The sequence below is a fragment of the Podarcis bocagei genome (assembly GCF_964188305.1).
Source record: "Podarcis bocagei genome assembly, chromosome: 6".
Classification (NCBI taxonomy): domain Eukaryota; kingdom Metazoa; phylum Chordata; class Lepidosauria; order Squamata; family Lacertidae; genus Podarcis; species Podarcis bocagei.
Genome location: NC_138130.1, coordinates 18530959 through 18558090, shown reverse-complemented (window position 1 = coordinate 18558090; position 27132 = coordinate 18530959). Strand labels below are relative to the sequence as shown.

Genomic DNA, 27132 nt, shown 5'->3' with positions numbered 1-27132 from the left:
GTCTGTGTACAAACCTCTGACTTTGGCATGCCTGCATTGTCCTGCTCACTTTTGTCCCTGATTCAACCACCACTGGCATATGGAAGCTGCACTATCTGTAAGTTTATGTAGCTTTCTCCCAGGTTGGTTTGGCTGGCACCTTTAGGCACCAGGCAAAAATGTTCCTCTTTAACCAGGCCTTGGGCTAATTGACATCCATTGCCCTTTTAAAATGTGTTGGGGAGGGGGGAAATTATTGGGTTGTTCTTGTTTTTACTATTTTGTGTTTTTATATTGTGATTTTATGTTATGCATCACCCTGAGACCTGTGGATATAGGGTGGTATGCAAATGTTAATAAGTAGTAGTAGTAGCAGTAGCAGTAGCAGTAGCAGTAGCAGCAGCAGCAGCAGCTAACCCTTCCTGAATGCATTGTGAATATTCTGTGAAATCACAAGACATCACAACAGACCTGGAGTGTTGGCTTGCTGGCAAGCGGCCAAATCTAGTTTCTTAACCTACAATATTAATTGCCTGATATTTTATATTGGATGAATTTGAAGAATTGACGTGGACATGCTCAGATTTGGCTTACATAGATCATGATCGTTTCATGCATTTTGTGGATTCCTTCTTCATCACGGCTACAAGGAAGGCCCAGGAGCAATTCTCCTTTCTGAGGTTTCAAGGCAGTGTTGTGAATTTCCATTCACATCTGTGTGGATTTCACAGGGACTTGCTAATAATGGCAATATTGATTACTTTCAAAATGCTGAACTCTCTAAAAATAAATGAGGCAGACAAGTATTCACAGATGCACGGATGCAAGTCAGAAATAATGAAGCTCTAGCTAAACAACAACAAAAAACACTCCTGGAACATGAGCACATTAACTGGAAGTTTCCCTGTCCAAAAAAGAGCAGTGGAAGATGGCACACCTTAACTAGAGATCTGTGTGGGGAGACAAGCTTCCACTAATTCAGTGGATGTCAACACAATTGGCACACTGAGCAGGCACATTTGAGCCCAATTGAATCAGCTGCAAGTACATATATCAGGTACATATCACCATCTAGCAGGGATGCTGACTTGGGCCCCAGACTATGGGTGCCAGCGACACCTGGGAGCCCCAGAAGTCATGTCTGAGGCCTTGTGAAGGCTCAGACACACCTCCAAGGCCCCACGAGACCTCAGACATGACTTCCAGAAGTCTGGAAGGACCCGGAAGTTGTGTTGGAGGCCCCGAGGTGTGGGTGCCAAGTACCCACAATTACCCACAACCCCCCAGGGCTCCCTGTAGTTGGCACCAGTGCCAACTAGAGACATATATTGTTGTATTGAGGTTAAGCTGGGTCCACATTGCCTGCTGCTTTGGGGGAGGCATTTAGAAGGGTGTTAGCCATCCTAAAAGGACGCGGGTGGCTCTGTGGATTAAACCACAGAGCCTAGGACTTGCTAATCAGAAGGTCGGTGGTTCGAATCCCCGTGACGGGGTGAGCTCCCGTTGCTCAGTCCCTGCTCCTGCCAACCTAGCAGTTCGAAAGCACATCAAAGTGCAAGTAGATATATAGGTACCATTCTGGCGGGAAGGTAAACAGTGTTTCCTTGCGCTGCTCTGGTTCACCAGAAGCGGCTTAGTCATGCTGGCCACATGACCCGGAAGCTGTACACTGGCTCCCTTGGCCAATAAAGCAAGATGAGCTCTGCAAACCCAGAGTCGGCCACGACTGGACCTAATGGTCAGGGGTCCCTTTACCTTTACCTTTAGCCACCCTAAAAAGGTAAAGCAACCCTGGACGGTTAAGTCAAGTCAAAGGCGACTATTGGGTTGCAGTGCTCATCTCACTTTCAGGCTGAAAGCGAGCCTTGTCCACAGACAGCTTTCTGGGTCATGTGGCCAGCATGACTAAACTGCTTCTGGTGCAACGGAACACCATGATGGAAGCCAGAGTGCACAGAAATGCCGTTTAGCTTCCCACCACAGTGGTACCTATTTATCTACTTGCACTGGCATGGTTTCACTCTGCTAGGATGGTAGGAGCTGGGACAGAGCAACAAGAGCTCACCCCATTGCAGGGATTCGAACTGCCAACCTTCTGATTGGCAAGCCCAAGGCTCAGTGGTTTTGACCACAGTGCCACCCTAAGTCTGGCTTTGCAGAAATCTTTTGCACATGTATTCTTAACCAGATTAGGAATGATGTGTGCAAATGGAGCGATCCACATGACAGCTTTTCTCAAAAAGCAATAGCCGTGCTTGTTTGTTTGTTTGGCAGGGATAAGAATAGGAAGATGACTTCCCTCTCTCAACTCTTCCCTTAGGTGCATTGCTGCACCTGGAATAGGACTCTATGCACGTAGCTCTGATTGCTCTACAGTATATGAAGAGCAGAACATGGATCAGTGACCCCAGTATCTTTCCCAGGCAGGGGATGTTGGCATGAATTCATTTGTGTTGAATGATATCAATGAACCTTTTTTAAAAAAATAATAATAATATGAGTTTCTAATGATAAATGCCAACCAAAGAGGACATAGCTGAATATTCTAGAAAATGTCAACCACTCAGATTCAAAATGGTTGTTTTCCTTCCTTGCAAAACTGAATTTGATCTTAATACACTGGCACAATGGAAACTCTGAAAGCAAAATAATTCAAACCAAAATCACACCATATATTTGAAGCACTGTGATATCACTTTAAACAGTTGTGGCTTCCCCCCAAGTATTCTGGCAGCTGTGGTTCGTTAAAGGTGCTGAGAGTTGTTAGGCGACCTGACAGAGGTACAATTCTCAGAGTGGTTTAACAGTCATCCCCTCTTCACAGGGAACTCTGGCAATGCTAGGTTTCTGAAGGGAATAAAGGTCTTCTAACAACTCTCTGCACCCTTAACAAACTACAGCTCCCAGAATTATTTGGGGGAAGCCACAACTGTTTAAAGTGATATCACAGTGTTTCAAATATGGTATGAATGTGGCCTAAGAAACAGACAGACAGAACGGTACCATACCCTCCAACATTTCTCAGATGAAAATAGGGACGTCCTATTCCATAATAATCAGTTGCCCCTGCTACTCTAGGCAGCTTCCAACATATATAAAACATTAAACATTTAAAGATTCCCCTATACAGGCCTTCAGACTTCTTCTAAAGGTGCTATAGTTACTTATCTCCTTGATTCGGGGGTCGCATAACTCCATACCCTCCGATGAAAATTGGGACACCCTCCAATATTTTTCTGATGAAAATAGGGACCTCCTAAGGAAAAGTGGGACATTCTGGAATGTCAGAAACCAGAATGGCTTCTGTAAATCCGGGACTGTCCCTGGAAAATAGGGACACTTGGAGGGTCTGCGGTACTGATTGTACATGTTTTGGTGCTAAAATTCCTGATCCTGGACACATTGTATCCGACACTATTAATCATCTGTTTGGAAGGGAGATCTAAATTCACCCCTCTGCTCCCCTCCCCTTGTTCCCTCCAAAGAGATGACTGAAAACATTGTATTGTATTCAATCGGGGCTGTGCAGTACTTTGCCAGATGAATGCATCTTCCTAACAGCGCAACCCTAGACTTGCCAGGTTGTTGAACTTGAATATTAAAGTGATAAATGCCGAGGAAATTGTTACCAGCAGCGAGGCAGATTTGTGTGTGTGCTCTCGTATTACGGTTCGTCAGATGTCAGACGTAGATAGAAAGTGGGAGGCTTGTAATGCCGCCTGAGGCACTTGAGCACCCAATTCTTATTAAAGTTAACTAGAACTAACTACCCAATGCTGCTTCGTTGCTTAGGAATGAGTTCAAAAAACCACAGTGGGAATGAAAGCATTTTGGGTGGGTGGAAAGCATCCAACAAAACAGTGAAGGAGGCATAAATGGATTAAAAACCCAAGACACCCCTATCCCTAGCTACATTAGCTTCAAAATAACTTCCACTTACTTCCCAGAATGCTTGTGATTATCAGAAAACAACAATGATAAACTTTTAGCTCCTGTAATGGCATCATCACTTTGCATATGAAGCAGCTGCTTCTTTTCCTCTGGATCTAGCCACACATTAAATTCCCCATAGTGTTGTTCCTCCAGCTGTTCCTCAGAGACCAATATCTCCCCACCCTGCTGCCACTTAGCTAGACTCAATCTCCTTGGCAGCATCTTTGGCTGGTCCCTATCGTGTACATGGGTCCAGCCTACCAAGCAGCAAGGGGTGGATCCTTGGAGAGCCAGTGTGGTGTAGTGGTTAAGAGCGGTAGTCTCGTAATCTGGGGAACCGGGTTCGCGTCTCCGCTCCTCCACATGCAGCTGCTGGGTGACCTTTGGCCAGTCACACTTCTTTGAAGTCTCTCAGCCCCACTCACCTCACAGAGTGTTTGTTGTGGGGGAGGAAGGGAAAGGAGAATGTTAGCTGCTTTGAGACTCCTTAAAGGGAGTGAAAGGCGGGATATCAAATCCAAACTCTTCTTCTTCTTCTTGTGGCTGGGAGACTTCTTTGGTTTGAATGCAGGCCAGCAGGCATAGGACGGAGTGGCCAGTGATCCCCCTGGTTCCAATTCTATGTGGGCCAGTGATGAAAGACATAGATGCATATGAAGTCTTTAAGCCAAGATGAGCAACCTTTGGAAGCTGCAGCCGCTGTTTTCATCCTGCTTATTATTCCCACAGGTATAAGGTTAGGTTATGAGCTGTTCCATTGCAGATCCTTGATGATAGATAAATAAAAGTGGTGACACAGTTGAGGAACTGGTGGGTCAGGTGTCTTCATTATGTCCTGTGAAGGCAATGTATCCGATATAGCTTCTCTCTGGAGCATTGAGAAGAATGAAAAGGGTGGCTAGACCCAGCCACCCACCTCTACTTGGAGTGTTCTCACCATGATCATGTAACCCCACCAGTCAAGGAAAGGGCCCAGGGGATATTATGGAGCAGGCCCTGCTTAGTTCAATATATCTACAATGTTTTCGGTCTTTATTCTGATGTTGTTGTTAGAATGCAACAAAAAAATTTCCAGCTGGACCTCACCAGAACTCAGTTCCAGCTCCTCTCAGGTGGGTGCCATTGCCATTCCAAGAGAATGAGGGAAGTGTTCATGATAAGTTCTGGCACCTCTTTTTTTCTAGAAAAATAGCACTGGTTATTGCCATCCAATTCAACATCAAAAATGGACCACTGTCTGTGTGCCTGGGCAAGCCAGTTTATCATTTGCAGGGTCCAGCAATACCTTTCTGTATGTGCCATATACTGTACAAACACATGCATATGACTAATGAGGATTCTCACATCAGAAGTCAGTTATTGCAAACTGGTAGGTGTATACCTAAATGCCACCTGGAGTGTCAGTTTGTAGGATGTCAGCTCACGACTAACTGTGAAATAGGTCACCCATTTTGACATCAGTCTAATATGCATACATTTACAGAGGAGCATGACAAATGCTAAAAGAGCTAGCAGATAAGGGCAGATGTCAAAGTATCAAAAGTCTGATGATACACAATAAATTATAAATTCCAGATTATCTGCAATAAAACTCTCTCTAGTTATCCAAACTTCATTGTTACCGGAATTTATGGTCTATATTTCCTACACAGTTCAATGCTAACTTTACCTTATTTATAGGGAGAGAGCAAGAGAATTTACAAGTATTTTAACAATTTGCCTCTGATCGAACACATTTGTACCCCGAATCTTTTTTCATTGGAAGAAGTAGGATATAACACACTAGACAACACTAGAATGTTTGTGCTTTTGATGTTTTAATGTTTGATGTTTTGGTGTGTTCCTTTATTAGCTTCTCCTGTGATCCCAGGAGTAGAGATAGCTCAGTCAGTAGAGCATAAGGCTCTTAGTTTCAGGATCATGGTTCAAGCCCCATGTTGGGCAAAAGATTCCTGCAATGCAGGAGGTTGACCTAAATGACCATTGGGGTCCCTTTAAATTCTATGATTCTATACTTTGTTGGATGGGTGTGGAGCAATAAATGATGATGATGATAGTAATAATAATGTAACACATTTTAGACAAGACTAGATTAGATTAACTAAAATCAATTCCAGATGACCTGTTTATTGAGCACTCATCCTGATTTGTTTCCACAAAGTTCACGGGGAGGTTAGACAATGTCAGCTGCTTCTTGAGCATTCATTCCGGACCATTTAATTTGCCTTGCAGCAAGCAAACACTGCCCCACACTTTCAACTGCTTTCTCTTATCCTTTTCTCGTTTTGGGGGCAAACACATTTGAGACTGTCAAATCAGTTTTTATTACACAGCCTGAATCTGCCAATATGTGATGGAATCCCGCCTGAAAATAGAGACATTTCATTGCGAGACTGGAAGTAAAGAGGCAACACGTAACATTGGGAATTAACTAGGGCCACTTTATTAACTGCAGCTTGAGAAATTATGAACTGCATAAGGGAAAGGAGACCATGTGTGGGGAACACTAAATCCTCTAACACAGTGTTTCCCAACCACTGTTCCGCGGCACACTAGTGTGCCGCGAGATGTTGCCTGGTGTGCCGCGGGAAAAATTAAAAAATTCGAAAGATTTTTTTTTAAAGTCAAATTTTCGATTGGGGCGCCGTCACTAGATGACCCCTGGGGTTCCCTCCCTCCCTCCCGCTCTGCGCCTCCCTCCTCCTCCTCCTCCTCCTCCGGGGAGGCCCTTCCTGGCTCTCGGCCAAGGCTTGGCGGCTGCCACTCACTCACTCGCTCGCCCACCCGTCCCTCCATCCCTGCACCCGGCCTCTCCCCCTCCGTCCCCGGCGCGGGGGCTGCCGGGATCCGTACTCCCCTCGCCCTTGGGCTCCGCGCCCGCGCGGGGTGCGCGAACTACGTTTCCCAGCGTGGCCTGGCGGGCCGGGCGTTTTGTTTGAAGCGCTCTTCTCCCGGCCATGGAATGAGCGCAGCGGCGGCGGCCGGGCGGGCAGGGGCTCTTCCGCACAGACCCTGCGCAGCCTGCCTGCGCCCCCGCGGAGATCGGGCGGCAGGATGGAGCCCGGGGATCCCCGCGGAGGCAGAGCGGCGGAGGCGGAGGCTGCCCCCCAGGTAGGGCTGCGTCGGGGGGGTGTTTATTTTTGCAATGCTGCATCCGCGCCGGAGGGGACGCATCGGACCGCGGGGAGACCCCTTGGCGGGCGTGCAAGGCAATGCATGCGTGCAGGCGTTGCATGGAGTGCAGTGCAATGCAATGGCAACGCGGCGCCCTGCATGCATGCATGCAACTTCCACCGGCGCTCCGGACTTGGCAGGTGAGGGGGGTCCCCAGTGGGCGGCAGAGAGAGCCGGGAGGGCGAAGGGGAGCCGGGGGGAGCAGCGCTGCTCCCCGAGCCGAGCCCGGGGGGAAACTTCAGCGTCATTGCGCTGGGTGTTGGAAGCGGAGGCTGGCGGGGGCCCCAAACCTGCAAAACCTGGTCGCGTCTCATATATTTTGTGCATTGCATTCATCGCCCACTTTCTCCTCCAAGGAGCTCCCGGGGGCGCGCGTGGTTCTCCCCGTGTTATCCTCGCAACAACAGCCCTGCGAGGTGGGTCAGGCGAGTGGCCCAAGGGAGCACCCAGGGATTGTCCTGGCCAGGTGGGGTGATTTGAACCCTGCTCTCTGCCCAGTCTTCGTCCTCATTTAGCCCCCACATGTGCATGACTGTGCATGACTGAGGTTTTCCCCCCTCGTCTTGGCTATGGTGTGAGTCTGTGCTGTTAATTAATGGGGTTCTGCCTTCGGAGAAGATGAGCCAGCCCTCAAGGAGGTGATTATGTAATTTGCTAGCAATTCATGTCCCTCCCGGCGTGACGCTGCGCGCTGACGTCACGGGGCTGTAATGGTGGTGTGCCTCGAGATTTTTTTCATGAAACAAGTGTGCCTTTGCCCAAAAAAGGTTGGGAAACACTGCTCTAACAGGCTCCTAAACCTGATGTGAATGGGTGAGCCTATTCTGCAGGGGTAAAAAAATCTACCTCTTTCCCTCTGCCGCACCCCTTCAGGTGAGGAGGTAGGTTTTCCTGACTCACGCCACCTTGGAGCTTCACAAATCCAAATGTGTGTCATCACTTCCCAGATATTTGATGATACTGTTCTTAGTTAAATCTCTTGTTATTTTAAACTTTCATGGTGTTTTATTCCCCTGGAAATGTGTTGTAAGAACATTCAGTTAGTATATTGATTGTTAAATGCTGTATCTATCTTTTTTATAGCTTACATAGAGAATTATGAAGAAAATCTGATTTAATATGCTGACTGTTCGCTGTAATAAACATTGATTGATTGATTGAATGAGTGTCACAGGTTAACCTCAAAAGTGACCCATACCTCGCACCTTGGGCCTCCCAGTTCTGTGAATAAGTCTGTGGAATCACTAATTATTTAGCTCCCACCACTAATTGCTGCTACCCAACTCTGTAGTATGAGGTGGGTGAATTTTTTTTGGTTCTGATAGCCAATTGCAGAAGAGGACAAAAGAATTCTACTTTGCCCTATCTATGATGTGCAGCTAATATCACACTGTATACCAGGAGAGTGTGTGTGAGTGATGTCTACAGAGAAGGAAGAGTTGGACAGGAAGGCCTTATGTCTCTCTCTCTCTCTCTCTCTCTCTCTCTCTCTCTCACACACACACACACACACACACACACACACACACACTCCTCAGAGCTGGTGGCTGCTTAGTGGTACACCAGAAGTGGTTCCTAGCCAGGCTTCCAGCCCCTACCAGAAATGTGCTCCTACCCAGACTCCTTTTTTGAGCTGACCAAAGAAGCAGTAGTCTTGAAGCATCCTATGTTGCCATACTATTCTTACTTTTTATACATTGCTGTTTGTTGTTAAAAGTTGTCAAGCAAAACAGCTTGTCAAGCAAAACTAGCTCTTCCCTAGTTTTATCCAACAATGGGTAGAGTCAGACAGATAATGTTATCTTAATGAAAGCCAATCTTTCCTGTCCTTTTTTCACTAGGTGACTGAAAATGAAGAGCTAGGTGTCGCTTCTGATGAACTGGGAGTGGTGCCAGTATTTCCATGGGTGTAGATGTTCAACATTTCCATTGTGTAGATTATGTTATTCATAAACTGGGTGTTCCATGTGAGATCTTGCCCATTTGAAGGTCCCCAATATCACCTCTTTTAAAAGGGAATAGAGATTGCATTGGCTGGCTGCTTTCCTCTTGATTGGGTGTTGAATCATCTTCCACTTATGTCCCAAGGCAATGTGTGAAATATAAGAGAAACAGTTGGAAAATGGTTAAAAATAGCAGAAGAGGAATTTAAAAAACAATACAAAATCAACAACAATGGCAGACACCTATTGATCTATTGGCATGGAACATCCTATCAATCTGTATAAAAATGCACCTTTTTGCTGCATTAAGAAGACCATTTTAATCTGGGCCTAGTTGAAGGTGTCCATCACAACCAGGCAATTGGAGCTTATCAAACAAACGTTGGTCTGTGACACCTCCTCCACTTCTGAAACAAACTTGTTCCACCTTCATGGAACTGTAAGAATTGGCTGACTGCGAGAAAACTGAAGGCAGGAAAACAATGTTATTATAAAAGAATAAATGCAATGGAGAAAAATAATTCTTTAGGAATGATGTCCTCGAATCTTTTTCCTGAATAATTTTCATGTATTCAAACCCTGACAAATCTACAGCTTTGTGTTTCTCTTCAGCACCTGGCAAATTATCATTCCTATGTTTTGCATACTTGCCACAGATGATTTAGTGGTGTAGTTGTGTAACATAATCAGGTTGGTCTATTAAAATTCACCTTTCAACGGTTCTCGGCTTCTTTATTTAGTTCCGTGGAGACATTTTGTTAGATAAATATGGGACTACTTCTGGATTTCCCACAGGCCACTGTGAGAACAGGATGTGGGACTAGTCGGGCCATTGTCCTGATCCAGTAGGGTCTTCTTACGCTCCTAAACTTTCCCCCATACCTTTTGTGTAGGGAGATACAAGCTCTCCTTTGCTAACTTCAGCTAAGCCCTTCTGGCTGCATCTTTGTAAGACATCTGAGGATATGAATTGTGAATTTTCATACAGAGAAAGGCCTAGGTCAGCTGACCCCAGCCTGCTGTTCTCCAGATGTTTTGTACTGTGTAGGCTTTGGATTGATGGGAGCTGCAGCTGGAACATCTGGAGGGCAGCTGGATAGAGAAGGCAGACTGAGAATAAATGAGGGGATTTGATTAGGGACTTATATTCATGTTTATGGCATCTTGTTTTTGTTTCCGTGTCCCTTCGTCTCTCCATTCACTTTTCCCATTTTAGACTGCGAGCCTCCAGGACAGGGAGCTGTCTGTTTTTATTTCATATAGAAATAGCTGTTTCTTATAGATAATGACGAGAAGGGAGAAGATATGCCTACATTCTAACCATCATCTGCAACAAACTAGAAGAAAATTGCTACATTTCTAGGTCACCTACAGGTAGCGATGGAGGAAATCACAAGCTCCTTTTTTCCTATTCATTCTCATTCGTAGGAGCCTTTACAGATTTCAGAATTCTGGGCCTGAGCCAATCGAGAGAGAAACATATTTAAATGTCATTGATTTCAGTGAGAGAGCCTGAATTTGCAGGAGGCTACAAACCTATGCACACCTAGTTGGTGGCAAGCCAAACTGTCAGACCTAGGCTGTATACACATTATTGGCTTAAAATGCAGTTAGGTCATTCTTTTTCTCAGTTCAGGTCGAGACTGGGGAAACCACATCAAAATGCAGCGTTTCACAAGAAATTAAGGATAGTTAAAGGAACGATACAGATTGTGACTAATGTCCTGTGCACACCGCTTTCCAAATGCAGAGTGTGTACACAGCTTCGCTGGTGTGGAAATATACACAGGAGTTAGGCTGCACATTTCTCACACTGAAATGAATCAATTTTAGGTATGGCTCATTACTTTTTGCAAAATAAAATTGCATCGATTTCAATGGAAACAGTTAGTCAGAACAGCAGCCAAACTGCTTTTTGACATGCATATCTCTACACAGAAGTAATATTTACTGAATTCAGTGGGGCTCACTTCCAGGTGGGTGTTCATAGGATTCCAGCATCTGTTATTCCATCCACCCCACCTAAAACATCACACGTGTATATCACATGTTGGTTTCAATTATTGCATTATAAGGGAGTTTCCCACATGCATGTATACCACTTGATTTCTCATATTTAATTATTTAATGCTTGATGTCATGCATCTAAATGTGCGAACTGACTCTGAAGATCGATCTGTGGTGGCTCATTCACACATGCAAGTCACAAACCTTTGATGCTGCAGTCATCAAGTGATGAATATGCATGAGTGAATTATCTCATAGAGTTGTTTGCACTCTCTGTGCAAACAGTATCTTGTTGATTGGGAGGAAAACTTCCCTGTGATAACCTTACTGATAAATTAAACAGGACTGAATTGGCAGACTGGGAGCTGAAACATAACAGGTGTGATGGTGGTTGTGGAAGCACAAAAATGGCCATGAATAATAATGTATCCCGTTTTTTATTTAATTGCTGGTTTATTAATTGTAGAACCCACCTTTCTTCCCAAAGGAGCCTGGGACTTCAAGGAGCTCAAGTCCATGTACATCAGGGGGACGAGGGAGTCTCAGGTCCAGTGGCCAAATGAGGCCCTCCAAGACTCTCCATCTGACCCTCAGAACTTTTCCCAGGCTACACCAATCACTACCCTTGTACCCCAAGTGTTTTGCCTGGACAGAATCTGTCCTTGAACTCTGATACAGTGATACCTTGGTTCCCGAACGGCTTAGTTGCCGAACAAATCTGCTCCCAGATGCCGCAAACCCTGAAGTGAGTGTTCTGGTTTTCAAACATTTTTCAGAAGCTAAACATCTAACGCAGCTTCTGCTTGAGTGCAGGAAGCTCCTGCAGCCAATCGGAAGCCACGCCTTGGTTTTCAAACAGTTTCGGGAGTCGAACAGACTTCCAGAACAGATTAGGTTTGAGAACTAAGGTACGACTGTATTGCCTCTTGGTTGTTAGGAGTAAGTGTATGTAAGAACTGGCCTACTGTCCAAAATAATAATGAAAATTATCATTGGTGTGTGGTCTGTGGACCAGTGGGACTAGCCTAGACCCCTAAATGTTCTGGGCAGGACCTTTCCATTCACCTGCTTAGCCAATGTCTCCCGGCTCCATGTATGTGTTTGTGCCCCCCCTCTCTCCCCTCTCTCTTCCTCTGTGTGTATCTGATTATGTCTTTAAAGACTGCAAAACCGTATGACCCTGCAGAGCAATGCACATGCATGAACAGGAAGCAGCTGCTTGAAGCCCCAATTCTCCTTTCTTTTTAAAGAAAGAGCGATGAAGAAAGCTTGAAGTGCCTATGGGGTAGGGGTGGGAGACAAGAATTCTCCACCAATGCTGTCATATCTGTCAGCTTGAAATCTCATGTAATTTAGGCTTAAGACATATTCTTGGCAATACAAACTATCTTCTTTGGTGTTGTGACTGTTCTGTGCACGCTTAAGGTCCTGAATGGCTCTCTTCCTCCAGAAAGAAGTGTGAGCACCATTCGTGCTTGTCTGAATGTGAGTAGGATTGTGGTCTTCTCCCATGGAGCTCACAATCCAGTACAAAACAAGGTGTGTTTTAACCCATTATTGCAATCTTCAGCTTGTATGTGGGTTTGCGAGGCTACTCAGCTTCATAGCCCTTTTGAAATGCAAGTTCAAATGATAAAAGATTGGGACATACAGTTTTGTCAAAGGAGCATTTTTGAGTCACACTGATTCAATGTGTTCAGTTTGAGTACATGATTTACACTCCCCTCCAAAGCAGTGTGACTTAAACTGTGTCTGTAGCTGGCTGCACCTGGAATGGTGGTTGTTTTTCTTTTGTCCTTTAAACAGCAAGTACAGTGAAACAAACAACAACAAAGCCACCAAGCACCAGGCTAAAGTAGCTACTAACATACCATCATAAATGACATTCCTAGAGTGTTCCCAATTATATGTTACTAACATCTTTTCTAATTCACAATTATAATGATAAACATGTTTCCATCTAGCATGCCTTTGATAAAGCAGGGCTAATTGACAGTCTGAAAACAGAGAGATAAAATCCATACTTTTTTCCCCTGAAATGCTGAAAATGTAATTTACTTGCCAGCACTATTCATACAGAGCTGTATAGACAAGAACCACTGTGATCCACCAGCCTCTCAAGATGGGATGCTGGTATTCAACCTCAGCTAGCCTATTAATGATGAGATGAAGAGACAGTGCAGCCCATAAACCATAAAAGTGCTAAGATAAGATGGAATAAGATAGACCTTCAAAGACCCTAGTCTCCAGCAATGATGCAAGGGTTCATGATATATCTGTATCCTGAAACCCAAGCTTAAGTCTACTTCGCCATATGGTGCTTGCCCTTTCATGTTACTGAAGCATGGATCCAAACACTTGATAATATCTGCACCTGGAATATGGTGAAGTTTTCCCTCCTTTTTTTGAAGGGCAATATCCCCAAAATTGAGTAGTTTTATAATCTGAGGATAGTCTGGTCACCTGCACAGATTAGATAAAAAGTATTATTTAAGGTGTTTCTGGACACAGCTTTAAACCTGGGTTCTCAGGTAGTAGCTGTACTCATGAGTCCCTTTGCTCTGCTAAAGTTGCTCTGCACCAACTTCATTTGTTTCTGACAATTACAGGCCTTGCCACAGTGACAGATGCCTTAGTTCCACCTAGATCAGGGGTCAGCAAGGCTTACCGGGCATGGGCCAGATCACTCTTGCAGAGATCCACCATGGGCCAGACCGGCTCAGCATGAAACCGGAAATCATGTCTGTGCATGTCCACAGTGCAGGAAATTGCTTCTGCACATGCCCAGACTCTGAAAATCATGCCTGTGTGGAAGTGATTTTCAGCACCTGGGCATGTACAGAAGCAATTTCCGGTGCCACAGACATAAAAGGTAAAGGGACCCCTGACCATTAGGTCCAGTTGTGACCGACTCTGGGGCTGCCGCGCTCGTCTCGCTTTATCGGCCGAGGGATACAGCTTCCGGGTCATGTGGCCAGCATGACTAAGCCGCTTCTGGTGAACCAGAGCAGCGCACGGAAACGCCGTTTACCTTCCCGCCGGAGCGGTACCTATTTATCTACTTGCACTGGTGTGCTTTCGAACTGCTAGGTTGGCAGGAGCAGGGACCGAGCAACGGGAGCTCATCCCGTCGCGGGGATTCGAACCGCCAACCTTCTGATCAGCAAGCCCTAGGTTCTGTGGGTTGGACCACAGTGCCACCCGCGTCCCGCCGCAGACATGCACAGACCCAATTTCTGGAGTCTGGATATCTGAAGAAGCGGATTCAGGAGCCACATAAGAGAGTCCCTGTGCTGTGCTGCGCCGGTTTAGCACAGCATGCAGGGGCTCGCCGAGCGGGCGGCTTGGTTCAGGGGCAGCTCATGGGCCGGTTAAGTGACACTCATGGGCTGCTTCTAGCCCATGGGTCTTAGGTTGCCAACCTCTGATCTAGATTGAATTATTGCAATATGCTCAATATGCGGCTATCTTGAAAAATCTCTGGAAACATCAGTTGTTCCCAGAATGCAAGGATGGATGGTGGTTGGTGTTCACATGCAGGAGCATATTATACCTGTCCTTCAAGGATTACACTGTCACCAGTTTGTTTCTAGGCAGAATGCTAGTGATTACCTTTAAAGCTCTAAATGGTTTAGGCCCAGGATATTTTAGGGACCACCTTGTCCATGTCAGCCTACCTGTGCCCTGCATTCTGACACACAGACCCTTACAATTATAGAACCGTAGAGCTGGAATGGAGCATAAGGATCATCTACAGTGGTGCCTCGCAAGACGAAATTAATTTGTTCCGCGAGTTTTTTCGTCTAGCAAATTTTTCGTCTTGCGAAGCACGGTGTCGGAAAAGTTTTGGAAAAGCTTCAAAAATCACCAAAGACCTCAAAAAAGGCTACCAACCGCGTTCTATGAGTTGCTCCTCGAAGTCAAGTCACAACTGTATTAACGGTGTTAAGAAAAAGGAAACAAACTTGCAAAAAACGCAAGACGTTTTCCTCTTGCGAAGCAAGCCCATAGGGAAATTCGTCTTGCGAAGCAGCTAAAAAAACGCAAAACCCTTTCGTCTAGCGAGTTTTTCGTCTTGCGAGGTATTCGTCTTGCGGGGCACCACTGTAGTCCAATCCTCTGTCCAATGTGGGGCTCAAACCCACAATCCTGAGATTATGAGTCTCATGTTCTACCATCTGAGCTAGGCTAGTTTCTTCTTTGCTTTTCCGGGCATGATCTGTTCTCCACGTCCAAACACACTTCCTTTTTTTGCCTTAGAGCTTTCCTGATGAAAACACACCCTTTAAAGCTCAATCCAATTAGACATTTTCTCCAAGTGGGTTTTTTTCAGAAAAACCCCACACTTGGATATGGAGCTTTGAGGCACAGTCCTGTGCCTAGAAAGAGTGGGGCAAAAGGTAAGTGTGGGTAAGCACTACATCTCAGCTATGGCGGAGGCTTGGCTGATGGGAAATAGAGAAAGGACATTATTTTGGGACACTTTGCCCCAGGAAGCTCAGTTGCCTGCTTACGATTGCCATTCTAAATGCACTTACTAGAGAGTGAGCCCCATTTAGAGTAGCAAGACTTGCATCTTAGTTACGTTGCAAAGGGCCAACATAGCCTTTTGTCTGAAGTTGTTTATTTATTTATTTGTTGCTGCTGCTACCCTACAGTATTGTTCCACTGCATTAAAATTTCCAGTTCTCATTTATTTGTATATGATCCAGTGCAATTCCCCATAAAATAAGTTCATATTTAAATAAGTGTTGTGCATCAGATCCCATTGAGCCACTCTCCTGTAGATAGGATCACTGTCTGTATGATCCTACCTATATTTTAGCAGCTATCAGTTAATTTATTAGTAACTGTGTTACTCTGAAGGCGTGCTCGCTTGTTTCACAATGAGGTGGGTGTGCCCCAAATGAGGTTTAGCTAGATGTCTCTGCCATGCCAGTCAATGATGGGCTCCTCTTCCTTTTGCAGTGGCGGAAACATTTCCATGCAGATATACACATTTTTGTATGCAGTTTTGACTAACGCACACAGTTTTGACTTCAGTGTGATTTACTTCTGAATAAATATGCTCAGGATTCCACTGCAATGTCTCAGTTCCCACAGTAATATCTGAGCCTATTAAAGCACCCCAAGATAGTATTTCCCTGTTATTTCTGCATGCTAGACATCTTCTGAATGCACTCCCATGTGGTTAGACCTGACTAAGATTTGCAACATTTGCATCTTGGAGGCCAATCATTGCTTCGGGTCAAACTACAGTAAGAAATGCAAGGGTCTGTGTGTTGAATAATGAGAACTTGTTTATCTGGGTCATTGCAATGCTCTGGAAAGCTCTACAGGTCAGTTCTAAAGGGCTTAAAGTTTTATTAGGCCATCAAGACTGCAATCTTCAGCACAATTACTTGGAAGTGCTTTCTACTGAAACCAATGAAACAGATGGCTGTTTCACATATGCATGATCATCGCTTGATTTCACTACACTAAATCGCTATGTGTAATGACTGGCAACTGAATGTGTGAACTGATTCCACTGCAAAATGCTGTATGGGAAAGGATGTGACAGTTCTCTCCATGGTGTTATACAGTGGATGATTCTTCCACACGTGCAAGGAATCACAGGGTGTGGTGGTCATCATGGGCTGGTACAAACATACAAGATAATACTTGGCTGTGGAGCAGGGCCATGCATGTCCACCTGTCCACCTGTCCAGTATCTAGATCCAACCAATGTACATGCGTGGGCATCCCATCTGCATAACACCCACAAAGTAAGTTCAGTGTCTGTCGTATAGAGCAGCACATTCCATATACAACATAAAACCTGGGAATTAGTGTGCAAACGAGGCACCCACTTGACTGCATCTGGTGGGTCTGTAGGCAGGCAGGCATTGCCAGTGGCAGGAAGTGGTTAAACAGAATTCTGAAATCATCCAAAGAGCACCTGGGCAGATCCAAATGATACGAAGCCAGTGTGACATATATGGGGGTGGATTATGGTGGTGTAGCTATCCCTGATTCCAGACTCGGTTCAGGAGTGGGGCTACTGCTAAGCTGGCCTGGAGCCTAGCAGAGGGAAAATAAGCCCTTAAAATAAAACCACCCTTTTTGCCACTGTAACTCCTGCTGGGCTACGAGGTCATGTGACCAAGCTGAATGGAGTTTGGAATGGGGTAGGTCTCTTCCTGCCTCATCCCTTTGTGAGGGACTTATTTCAGCCTAAGATGAGTTAGAGGACTTGTGCTGGTATGAGCTGGAATGAAGGACTTCAGCCAGCATAGCCCTGACTGAACCCAGGTTTAGCTGGCTCAACCAGAGATCCACCAATTTCAAACTCTACTGATCCTGGTGAATCTTGGGTTTGGGTTGCTCCCTAAGTAATGACTGTTTGTGGGTGAACCCAGGACACATATACAGCAATCAAGTGCAGACAGAGTCTGTGAAGGGCATGTATGTAGGAATGAATAGAGCTTTCCTTCCAAGTAAATACAGTGATGTTTACAAAGCATTTAAATGAAGCATCCATTCAGCATGATAAGGGAAGATCAGCCCCTGGTCCCAAATATAACATTTCCTGTTTACATCTCTGCATATCATTCTGGCATTGCCAAATTGATTTTCATCTCCCTTTTTGCTCCACTCCCCATGTGTGTCTGATCTTTTTACTTGGCTAGTGTCAGGTTTTGGCTTCATCAGGCTCCTACCATGCCCCATTGCTGACCACCATAGACCCTGGACTCTTCTTTGCTGTTGCTGCCTATTGACTTGCCCTCTCTAAACCAGTGAGCACCAAAAGGAGGTGTATTAGGATCACTTGCCTGCCTTGCCCCCTCTTAGTGAATAGTGCTGTTAACTGGGTAAAGTTTTGGCCACTAAAGCATCACCAAAACAGAGAAAATGCATCACCCAAAAAAGGACACAAGAAAGGGTATAGATTTGCATATGCTAATTTGATTGAAAGGTGTACCTTTATAAATAATGATTTAAATTACAATGCAGTATGTCTTGCCCTAGTGGGGAAGACTGCAACCAAGTGACCTGTTTTCAGTCTTCTATGTCGAGGTACTGCTAACTGTTGATGGGCAACTTCAAGGTCCCTCTGCTCCCATCTTACGGTCCTTTCTCTTCAGTGGGACTTAGACCAGACAGCCTTTCAAATAGATGGCTGTCTTCTGTAAAGTGGGACATATGGCTTCTCCAAGCAAACAGACAACAGCAAGGGCAATGCGGATGAGAGAACTCGCTGAGGACATCTTGGCCACGGTATTCCTTTTTAGTTTGTAAGCCTGAGGAATTGCACTGTCACTCACCCATACCTCATTATTCTAACACCTTCCTTGGTCTATGCCCCATTCTCTGAAGCCAGCACAGTATTCACCTGTCTGTGCCAAGTAAACACTTACAGAGACTTCACCGGATCTCACTAATTTGCAACAAGAGCTTACTACATGTGTGATTCCAAACTTGAGACAAGTCCACCATCAACGTCAAGAATTCAACACGCTGTCTTGGAGCAGAGCAGCAATGTGACATATTTTGTACATGTTATGCTCATGCTACATAATTATGTCTCTGGTGGCTAATCAAAGTGGGTTGTCAAAGTAACCTGTATATAAAATACAATATTTTTAGATATAATATATGTATATTTGGCATCAGGTATAAAAGGGAAGGGAAAGTACTCTTCAGCTCAATGTCTAAATCCTGAGCTTGTCTCTCAACGCAGCACGTCTCATCCCAGATGGATGAGATGCAAATGTAACATGTTGCAGAATGTCAAAAGACACCTGTACAGAAATAACAGAAATATGTTGTGGCCTAATCCCTTCTTGCCTCAGTGACTCACATTTGGAAAACAGCCACGATAATATCCCTCTCCTGTCTGCAAGACACATTTCTATTTCAGTCACAGTCTTTCTTTTCTCCTTAGTGCAGGTTCACGACCTTGTAGCCTGTGCATTTTCTAAGCAATGTACCAATTTAAATCCTTGACATTAAAAAAGTACTTATTTTATAAAGACTATGTGTATGTGCTTAGAAATCTAAAGTGCATGAACTAGTTATTCAATGTTGGGTTTATGGAGGAGGATAAGGTAGAAACAGGGGTGCACAGGTTCAGGGCAGGAGGAGGAATTCTGAGCTCATTTGTCCCTCGTGGAAGCACATCTCATGGCGACAGCAAAAGCAACGGTAGTGGAACTCTCAGAAAGTCACCCTTACTGCAAAAGCTTTTCAAGGTATATGGTACTGCCAAAATGAGCATGGGTGTCGGTTTGTATGACCACCAGTAGCAAATCTTCATAGACTAGGCACACGTGGCTGATTTCTTAATCAAATGAGTTTCTTCCTGATCTACATAGAAGACAGTAGCAAATCGTGAGTTGGAGCAGAGACATGACCTCCTGGCAGGTGAGTCACTGCTGCTTTCCAGGATAAGGAAGGGCGAGGGTGGTGCAGCACTCTGCGGGTGCTTTTGCACCATGCCTCCCTGTTGCCTCTCCTCTCCCCCTCCTGGTAAGGAGCAGTGACTCACTTGCCAGATCAGACAAGTGCCTCCACCTCACACCACCATCTGCTATTGACAAAAGATTTATAAGCAGCCCGCTCATTATATGTGATGTAACAGTGGAATAGCTTTGACTGGCCAGCTGAAACAGGTGAGGGTAGCTGATGGGTCTCAAGCCCTTGAGAGTCAGGGACTTCTCCTGCATGTGAAGAAAGGCTCCAATAGAGGGAAGTGAGGGGCAGATGGAGATTGTCAACCTGGGAGCAAAATGGCCAAGATTGGCACTTAAATGGTAAACCATTAACTTTGGTTTTGCCATGCTGTGTGAATGTGGCCAGTGTCACTTGTCATGCTCATTAGTTTACCACTGCTTAAACCGATAGAGCCTATTCTCCATTTTTAAATGCATTCTGCTAACATGTGCATATGCATAGCACATGTAAAATACGATTTTTGTACCCACTGCAGGTTGAAGCAGGAAAACCTAATTTTCAACACCATCTGAATGCAATTAGCTGGGGAAGATGACATGTTGGTTAATATTGGAGCATTTCCAGGTGGAGCCAAACAGAACCCTGCCACTTGAGAGACCCTCTGGGCTTCCCTTCCCCTGAATGCTTCCCCCGCTCTAGGCAACCAACATTCTACAACATCCTTCCCTCTCTATAAACATACCCAGCTGGCTTCTGGCACCGAACCACATCTTCCCTTTGAAGGAGTTCTCCATTCATCCCTCCTTCTCAGAGACAAAATCTGAAGTCTTTAATCAAACAAAAGTGTCATTGAAATCAGCTGGAGGTTTGCTCAGTCAAGCAGTGCATTACTTGCTAACGAAGTTCTGAAGTTCAGAAAAGATGACGTCTGCATTTGCTCAGCTCTGGTGCATCAGACTCACGGAGTTAGATTTGACTTTCTGATGGCTCATGCTTCTAGTGCTAGTGGCACTAGAAGAATAAAGGAAACTAAGAAAGAAAGGAAAAACCTAAGCCCACAAATATGTTTTCAAATAGCTTTAGACAACCACAGTAGGATGCCCCTAGATCATGATTCCCAAGATGATGGAGAGGAGGATAGGGGAAGGCAGGTTTGCAGGCATTTGGAATCAGATGGAAATATGGATGTATGGACCTATGCCTTCACATGAATGTAGATATATGGCTGCTGTGATTTGCATTACCTCTACATTCTGAAATATACTCTGTTTAGGAATGCAAGAAACTCTCTTCCACTTTGTCAAACCATTGATCCATCTAGCTCTGTATAGTCTGTGATGACTGGTAGTGGCTCTTCAGGGTTCCAGACAGAAGTCTCTCCTAGATCTACCTGGAGATGTCAGGTATTAAATCTAGGACCTTCTGCATGCAAAGCAGGTGGCCTGCAACCAAGGTATGGCCTATCACATACAAATTGCGTATACTTGCAGTAGTTGTGTGTGACACACACAGAGACAGAAATAATAGTTCTGCACAACCCCAGCTTGGTCATGATCTAGGAACATCCCATGGAGGGCACCAGCTGTATGAACTGGCCAATGCCTACCTCGTAGCAAATCGTCACAACTCCCTTGGTTTTGGCGGTAGGCATTGGCCGGGGTATTGTAGTGTATTGTCATGCAAATGAGGTGTATTGTCATGCAAATGAGGTTGGGTGGGGGAGGAACGCCATCACCTCCCCCAATGCTTGAAGGGTAGTTCGTTAAAGGACTCCGAGGGGCGACGCCTCGTCCGAAACCTACGGAGGCTAGGGCCTAAAGCGCGCCCCCAAGCGGTAACCCCTCGGGGAGCGCCTAGGGATACGCATCTCGGGTGGCTCCCCCTGTTGGTGTTTAACCCTTCCCGGTCAGACCGGATAGTCGGTTAGGGGCCAATGCCTAAAGCCAATACCCTTCTTACCTGTAATCAATAAAGTTGTGGCCATTTACGCCCACTAACCTAAATTCTGTGTCCGTTGTCTTTATTTATTCTACCGTGGGGGGGGAGGGATTAGCCACGCAATTGCTACATTCCAAATTATGATCTCTCTTTCGCTCTGCAATATACATCTTAAAATAGGATTCAGTATGAAATGGCTTAGCTCGTTCTGTTTGCTACATCCTGAATGTTGCCAGCATAGGGATAAGATTTGGGACACATTTTAGGACATATTTCAGTAGTCTGATATTTCAACTGTGTTTTGAAACACGGAGGACTATGATTCTCATTCTAGTAGAATCCACTTCTTTGTAACTGACAGGAGGGATCAATACATCCAGTCACTCAAATGCATAAGGTCTCTGAACAGCAAACCCTGTTTGGACATGTCTTCTTGTTGTTGCTATAGCAGGAAAAATGTGTTTACATCCATTGAATACATATCTATACACAGAGATATACACCACAGTCACAAAACCCAAACCTTATTTGCTTTCATGAGACGGGGGTGGGGGATTACTACTGGGATAAATTTCCATTTCCATCTTCCCCATCACCTTCCCCTGGTCAAAACAGAGAAATAATTCATGTCCTTTTACTGGTGAGTGGGCTAGAAAGAAGTCAGAATATTTCAGAGAGTTTGAAAGACTCACCAGCCACTGATCATGCCTCACATTGCTTTTCTTTTTAAAAAGCATAAAAAGAAAAGAGAAAACTCTACCCTCGGCCACCACATCTATAAGTACGGCAAGCCAACCCTCATATCCTGAAATCCTCAGAAATTTCTACTGGCCTATGCCATTCTTTGCCACATTTTCTTTTTGCCCTTTCCTCCCAGCGTATGGTCAGTGCTCAGTGAAATATCAGCCCGGCCTTTTGTTTTGATTTCCCACTAAATGCATATAATCAGGATATAAGTGTTGGAGAACATTTCAACTAAACAGCGCCAATTTAGAAAGATTTTATTCTGGAAGGCAGCCAGAATAACCCTCTCCTTGTTCCTGTGAAGTATTTTATTTTTTTCCTCATCTCCACTGCCTCCTTCTGGGGCATATCTCCTCTCACTCTCTCTTTCCCCCTATTACCAGACAACTGCTGCCTGGTTAAACCCCAGAAAGTTCTCTAGCATACCATAAAATGGATAATTTCCACGATAAAATGGTGGAAGTGGAATATAACTCAGGCATAATCCACTGCTTTACGGAAATGGGTTCCTTCTTTCTAAGACATAAATTCCCCAACAGATACCCCATTTAGGGTCAAACTACATATTCATAAGAAGCACAGGGGTACCATTGATATGAATGTTGTCATGTCACATTCTCCTCCTACAGTGGAATTTGCCTTACCATATACTCAGTGTCTTTATATTATTATGGGAATTCCACACACACACACACACACACACACACACACACAAAATACATCAGCATTAGCTAATAATATGAAATGGGGATGGGGAGGAATGAAAAGTGTACTGATGTCAGAATACAAATTTAATATCAAAGAACAACTTAGTGTGATTACTATTCAAACCCAGGACACCTGGAAGATTGCTTCTTCCTATACCATTCTACCCTTTTCCTAAGATCAGAAACATGAGAGTTTTCTCTGTCCCATCTAGTATGGAGGCATGGTTGACGGTAGCAAGAGATAGGGTCTTCTCAGTAGCTGCACCAGTATTTTGGACCAACTTGCTCAGTGAACTGTGGCTGGTCCCATCTGTATCTCTTGTACTATTTTTATTCCAGCAGGCTGCTGTCTGTGATGTAAAGGTCATATTTCATTTACAATCTCTGCTTTTGTTTTATTTTATTCCATGGTATTGTTGCAAGCTACCCTGAGTGGTTCACAGGCACTCAATGGGCAGATACAAATTTCTATATAGATATGGAAACTTTAAATATAAAGTTGCACTCCATCTTATGGAGGTGGAGGGGAGCCTTGATAGCAGCCTGTTTTCTTTGGAAGAAGCCCTGTGCTCCATTAGGACATGTATTCAGTCCTCAGTCTCTACAACCTATGAATGCAGGCACCCCAATCTACAGAACTGTCAGGGCAGAATATCTCTGTGCCACTTGCTGATGAACAGACATAAAACTTCTCCTCTTAGCAGATGGATGGCTATGATTGTCAATGGGTGACAGAGCTGACCATGTGTTTAGCAATGTGTGAATGTTGCAAAAGTGCCATATGTGCAGTCCTAGAGGCGGGATATGAATGATTCCCCTGCCATGTACGCAAGAGCCTTCTGTGCTTGTATTACGGAGAATTTGTGTTTGGAAAGCTGTTGCTATGCATTATTGTCTTCCATTATTAGACTGGGGCCAGATAATCCACTATTTCATGGAATCGTGGAGTTGGAAGGGACCCCAAGGGTCATCTACTCCAACCCTCTGCACTGCAGGAATCTCAGCTAAAGCATCCATGACAGTTAACCATCCAACCTCTGCTTAAAAACCTCCAAGGAAGGAGAGTCCACAACCTCCAGAGGAAAACTGTTCCACTGTCAAACAGCTCTTACTGTCAGAAAGGTTTTCTGTATGTTTAATCAGAATCTCCTTTCTTGTAACTTGAAACCATTGGTTTGAGTCCAGTCTCCAGAGCAGGAGAAAACAAGCTTGTTCCCTCTTCAAGGTGACAGCCCTTGAGATTTTCTTTCTGAAATCTTTCTGATTTCCTTCTGAAGTCTTCTCCATGACTTTGATTCAGTACTTCACAGTGACCCTGAAAATAGGACCTTTTTTATTATTCCCCTTCAATTGAGTCCTTCATTCAAGAAACCAAGAGTCATCTATTGTTCTTCTGTAAAGGCTGACCAATACAGAAGCTATTATTTTGCCTGCAGAAGAGGAACTGTTATACATCTCATGGGTTCTGTGCTTTCAAGCAAACAGAGCTTTCTTAACAATTGTCCTCATCTAGCTGTTCCTTATATACTATATAGTATACCATTCATAGAAGAGAAGAGAAGATTTTGGATTTGATATCCCGCCTTTCACTCCCCTTAAGGAGTCTCAAAGTGGCTAACATTCTCCTTTCCCTTCCTCCCCCACAACAAACACTCTGTGAGGTGAGTGAGGCTGAGAGATTTCAGAGAAGTGTGACTAGCCCAAGGTCACCCAGCAGCTGCATGTGGAGGAGTGGGGAAGCGAACCCGGTTCACCAGATTACGAGTCTACCGCTCTTAACCACTACATCACACTGGCTCTCATACTATACCTTTCACTTTAATGCAGGGGTGGATAACCTGTGGCCCTCCAGAAGTTGGTGAACTGCAGTTCACATAATCCCTTACCATTGGCTTGGGGCTGATGGGAGTTGGTAGTTAGCAGGCTTATGTCCTCCTCCCCTTCCCTCCTCTTGTGTAGACAACTCCTTTCCATTTTGGATCTCATTGTGGTTTATTTAGTTAGCATCATTTTTATCCTGATTTTCTGCTTCTATTATGTTAAAAACAGAGCGCTAAAGGTGGCTAGGAACATTTTTTTAAAAACAAATCAAATGCAAAACTGTAATATAAAGACACAAAATACATAAAAGAGACAGGGGAACAGGCTTTTTTTTTTTACGGAGTCAGCATAAACAGTTGGTGCTGTGTGTGTGCCAGCTTTTCTGCCATCTGTAATTAGCACTTTATTACAGTTTGCAAATGCAATTAGAAGCTGGTTTGCAGTGATGGTTAGAGCAAACTATGGTTTGCACAACCCCTGATTGTACATGCAACGCTAGTTAGCTCTGAAAAGGAATAATGTCTATACAAGATTCAAAGAGCCTGTGGGACACTTGAAATTGCCCATTAATGAATGATTCAGTAACCAAGCAGGATGTAGCTAATTCTCTCATATATATATATATATATATATATATATATATATATATATATATATTAGAGTGAATTGGCTACATCCTGTTTGGTTACTGAAGAGTGTGTGTGTGTGTGTGTGTGTGTGTGTGTGTGTGTGTGTGTATGGAAATTCTGATCTTGCAGATATTTCATATGCACATCAGAACATTTATGAGGCTCAAGAAAGACAGTACCAAATGGGTACTTTGATCATCAAATCAATAGCTTTTCCTCCATAAACTTCAATGGGATAAGAATTGGAGACATGGAGTGCTTTAAATTAGAATCTCAAAAGAAGGTCTGGTATTTAATAAGCAGGTAGTTTTGAAAAGAAAGGGAATGGGCAGAATTCCACTGCTCCCCTTGAGAGAAACAGAAAGGTGTATATAAAGGCATCTGAAGTTAGATTCTGCACCAGCTAGGTCTGGAAATTAGTTTCAGAAGTTCATATTTTCCATTTACTCTAATCCCCTTATCCCTTCAACTAAAGTCACTGGTTTTTTTTATTATTAAAAAAAGTATAATTGAAACTTTTGGAAAAAAAATATAGCAATTCTACATATACTAGAAACTTGGCATTCATGGAGCATTCCCAAAATGTAGTGATTTTCTTTATTTCATTAGAACTTTTAAAAAGTAATTAACATACCTACTGAGGAACAAGAACAACCCCAAAAAGATTTTCTAGAGTAATAGCATTCATATTTCAATAGTCTGAAAGAGATGGTTAAGGAAGGCTGAGGCTATTACATATTTAAGAGCTTTGAGACAAAAGACCTTGTTTTCTCATCAGTTATGAGCGCATAATTAAAACAAAGAACTATGTTAATTTCATTCATTATTTAACCCACATACTTTGCCAACCTGCCTTTTTAAACTGCCTGGTGGAGGTGGTGAGGATATTACTGAGGTCTTTAGAAAGGTTTCCTGCCTATTGTTGCAAGAGAAACTACAATGCTATAGACCTGTAGTAAACCCCTGTCGGTCTCCAGTTTATCATATTGGCATGAAAGCCTTCTGAAATGCATCAGTTCACTGCTAAACCCTGATTTTGGTTGACTCAGAAAAAAGAACAACAGCTGTTGACATTTGATTTCATTAAGTACTGATCTTCTGAGAAGGGCCAGATGACAGACTCAGAACATATAGGGCTATCACAGAATCTGGTTGGGACAAGGGTGAAGCCATGGAGAGCTTGATGGTTTGTGGATGGAAAGTGGTGGCATGAGGTTGGTCATGGACAGAGCCTGGAAGAATCTGGAATCTACTGAGGTTTCACATTCCAGTAGTGGTTTACCTGACAGAAAACAGAGCAGTGTTTGAATTTTGGGCATATCAGGGGAGCATGGCATCTTTAGCAACTGATTTAGAGCATAGCCATAAATTGCTCTAGAGATAATTAGGCTCCACTCCTATACTTTCTGCCAGGAGCAAAACCCATTTTGGAACTTAGTTTTGAGTAGACATGCTGAGGATTGCACTGTAAATAACAAAACCAGAAAAGGCTACCATCTCTCACCTCTCTGCTCCCCATAGTTTTAATCACATGCAAATCTAGGGATGAGGAAGGAATCTGGTGAACTCAGTTTCTGAAGGGGAATCACCTGATCCAATCCACCCAGACAAATGTGCAGATCAGATCAGCAGTCTGCTCCAGTATCTGCTAGTTGCCACATTTCCTAGTAAGCATATGACGTTGTGATGTCATGATGTCACACATGTAACCTTGGCTCCCCAATTGCCCTTTCAAGCTGGTGTCTCTGGTGGCTGAATTACTTTTGAGAAACTACCAAGAGAAGAACACCCTCGAACCACCTCATTATAAGATGTATGCTT

The 27132-nt window shown here is 44.2% G+C and overlaps 2 long non-coding RNA genes across 3 annotated transcripts in view; one reads left to right on the top strand and one right to left on the bottom strand.

Annotated features, from left to right (window-relative positions):
* LOC308589461 overlaps window positions 1–27132 on the top strand; it is a 553994-nt gene that overhangs the window by 119989 nt on the left and 406873 nt on the right. The window lies entirely within an intron of this gene.
* LOC308588879 lies at window positions 26377–26987 on the bottom strand. Of its 2 annotated transcripts, none has more exons than XR_014008960.1 (2): window positions 26901–26987; window positions 26377–26593 (listed from the first exon to the last, which is right to left on the bottom strand). It is a non-coding gene; the product is annotated as an uncharacterized lncRNA (long non-coding RNA). The 2 variants fall into 2 exon arrangements; XR_014008961.1 differs by having other exon boundaries at window positions 26816–26986.